General features: G+C 27.6%; 1 non-coding gene across 1 annotated transcript; it reads left to right on the top strand.

The window, feature by feature from the left end:
• Positions 1–2,689: 2,689 nt before the first annotated feature.
• LOC140983690 (small nucleolar RNA R71) lies at positions 2,690–2,800 on the top strand. The gene has a single exon (XR_012176482.1). It is a non-coding gene; the product is annotated as a small nucleolar RNA R71 (small nucleolar RNA).
• Positions 2,801–3,183: the final 383 nt, after the last annotated feature.

Here is a 3,183-nt window from a genome sequence, read left to right as displayed (position 1 = left end):
AGATATCACATGACCTAACACCATCCCAGATTTAACCATATAATGACATTTTTCCCAATTTAAAACAAGATTTTTTTCTTCACATCGTTTTAATACTTCTTCTAGGTTTTTAAGACAATTTTCAAATGAGTTTTCAAAAACAGTTATATCATCCATAAAAACTTCTACAAATTCTTCAATCATATCACTGAAAATAATTAACATGAATCTTTGAAAAGTAGCCGGAGCATTACTTAAACCAAATGGCATTCTTTTAAATGCAAAAGTTCCGAAAGGACAAGTGAAAGTAGTTTTTTCTTGATCTTCTAATGATATAGGTATTTGATAATACCCCGAATACCCATCAAGAAAATAGTAATAAGAATTTCCTACTACGTTTTCTTGAATTTGATCTAAAAATGGTAGTGGGAAATGATCTTTTCTTGTTGCATCATTTAATTTTCTATAATCAATACACATACGCCAACTAGATGAAATCCTAGCTTGTAATAACTATCCCTTTTCATTTTTTATAACAGTTGCCTGATTTTTTAGGTACTACTTGTGTTGGACTTACCCATTTACTATCTGAGATTGGATAGATAATTCCAGCGTCTAATAGTTTTAATACTTCATTCTTAACAACTTCTTTCATATGTGGATTTAACCTTCTTTGTAGTTGTTGATATGTTTTAGCATTTTCTTCCAAATGAATTTTATGTGTGCAAATTAAAGGATTTATACCTTTTATATCTTTCAAAGTCCATCCGATTGCATTTTTATATTTTTAATTAATTTAATTAAATCTTCTTCTTGATTTGGTAGAAGAGTGGAAGAAATTACAACAGGAAATATTTTATTTTCACCAAGAAATACATATTTCAATTCGAATGGTAAAACTTTTAATTCAAGATTTTTATTATCATCTTCTTTAAAATTATTTTCAGACTCAAAATTTTCAATTGAAAAAACTTCAGATTGTTGATTGAAGTTTTCTTCTTGTATATTTTCTTCCACAATTGTTTCAATTTCATTATAATATTCATTTTCATTAATACTTGGTTGTTTACATAAATTGAACACATTAAGTTCTAGAGTCATATTTCCAAAAGACAATTTCATTATTCCATTTCGACAATTAATTAAAGCATTTGAAGTTGCTAGAAATGGTCGTCCCAATATTACTGGAATTTCATTATGTACTTCTATTGGTTGTGTATCCAAAACAATAAAATCTACAGGATATATGAATTTATCAACTTGAACCAACACATCTTCTACAATACCTCTAGGTATTTTGATTGACCTATCCGCCAGTAAGAGAGTAACAGAAGTGGGTTTTAATTCTCCTAAATTAAGTTTTTCATAAACTGAATAAGGAAGTAAATTCACACTTGCTCCCAAATCTAACAAAGCTTTTTTAATTTTATTTTCTCCAATAATACATGAAATTGTTGGACAACCAGGATCTTTATATTTTAAACTAGAATTATTTTGAAGAATAGAACTTACTTGTTCAGCCAAGAATGCTTTCTTCTTCACATGCAATTTTCTCTTCACAGTACATAAGTCTTTTAAAAATTTTGCATATGAAGGTACTTGTTTAATAGCATCTAATAATGGAATATTTATCTTTACTTGTTTAAAAACTTCATAGATATCAGAATCATTTTTTTATTTTTTATGATTTGTTAATGCATGAGGAAATGGTGGAGGTTTATTTGATTCATTTACTATTTCAGATGATTTATCATTCAACATATTATTTTTAGAAATTAAGGTATCATCATTCTAAAAAGTATCAGGATTATCATCCTTACTCTTTGATTTTAAATGATCGTTGTTTTCATTACTATATGGATCATTAACTATTTTACCACTTTTAAGGGTAACAACAGATTTTATTTGATCAATTTTTTCATTTTTTAATTCTTGATTTTGATTTTTAGGATTAGGTTGAGGTTGAGATAAAAATTTTCCTTTTTCTTGAATATTAAGTGCAGATGCAAATTTTGCAAGAGTTTCTTTCAAATCAGTCATAGATTGACTGTTTTGAATATTGATAGATTCTTGCTTTTGGATAAATGCATGAATTACATCTTCAAAGTTTTTTCTTGGAGGTGTAACATAAGGAATATAACCTTGATGATTTTGGTTATTTTGAAAATATTGTTGTGAGGGTTGTGCATTATTATCATTACTCCAACTAAAATTAAGATGATTTTTCCATCAAGGATTATATGATGTTGAAAAAGGATCTAGTATTGGTTTTTTATAATTGTTAACATAATTTGCTTGTTCATGGAGACATTCTTTAAATGAAGGTAATGTTGGACAATTTTTTGTAGCATGATCATTTGTATCACATATATGACAAACAATTTCTTTAATACTTTTTAATTGACCACTCTTTTTCATTTCTAATGACTCAATTTTTCTTGCTAAAGATGCAAGTTTAGCTTGAATATCTATATCATATTTAAGATTATAGATACCACCCCCATTTGTTGAATTATTGATTTTAGTTGTTGGAGGTTCTGTTGTGCCTATATTATCCTAATTTTGAGCATTTTCTGCTAATGAATCCAAATACTCCATAGCTTCATTTGGGTTTTTATCTTCAAAAGTTCCATTACACATGAATTCTATCATTTGCCTATCTTTAGGTATTAGATCTTCATAAAAGCGAGAAACTATTCTCCATGTTTCAAAACCATGATGTGGGCATGTATTAAGTAATTCTTTATATCTATCCCAACATTGATAAAATGTTTCTCCTTGTTTTTGAGAAAAAGTAGTAATTTGTCTTTTAAAAGAGTTTGTTCTATGGGAAGGAAAAAACTTTTTGATAAATTGTTGTTGCATTTCTTCCCATGATCTTATTGAACTTGATCTCAAATTTTGTAGCCATGTTTTAGCTTTATCTTTTAAAGAAAAAGGGAAAAGCTTTAATCGAACTATATCCATGCTACAATTTTGATCATTATAAGTGTTACAAACTTCCTCAAATTCTCTTAGATGTAAATATGGATTTTCAGAATCTAAGCCATGAAAATTTGGTAAAAGTTGAATAATTTGAGGTTTAAAGTTGAAATTAGATGCATCAGGAGGAAAAACTAAACAAGATGGGGCACTAGTTCTAATAGGGTTCATATGGTGCCTAAGTGTTCTTAATTGATCATGTTCTTGATTATTATTATTATT

This window comes from Primulina huaijiensis, chromosome 8 (genome assembly GCF_012295235.1).
Source record: "Primulina huaijiensis isolate GDHJ02 chromosome 8, ASM1229523v2, whole genome shotgun sequence".
NCBI classification, from domain to species: domain Eukaryota; kingdom Viridiplantae; phylum Streptophyta; class Magnoliopsida; order Lamiales; family Gesneriaceae; genus Primulina; species Primulina huaijiensis.
Note: the sequence above shows the minus strand (reverse complement) of the source record. Positions and strands in the feature narration are given on the sequence as shown.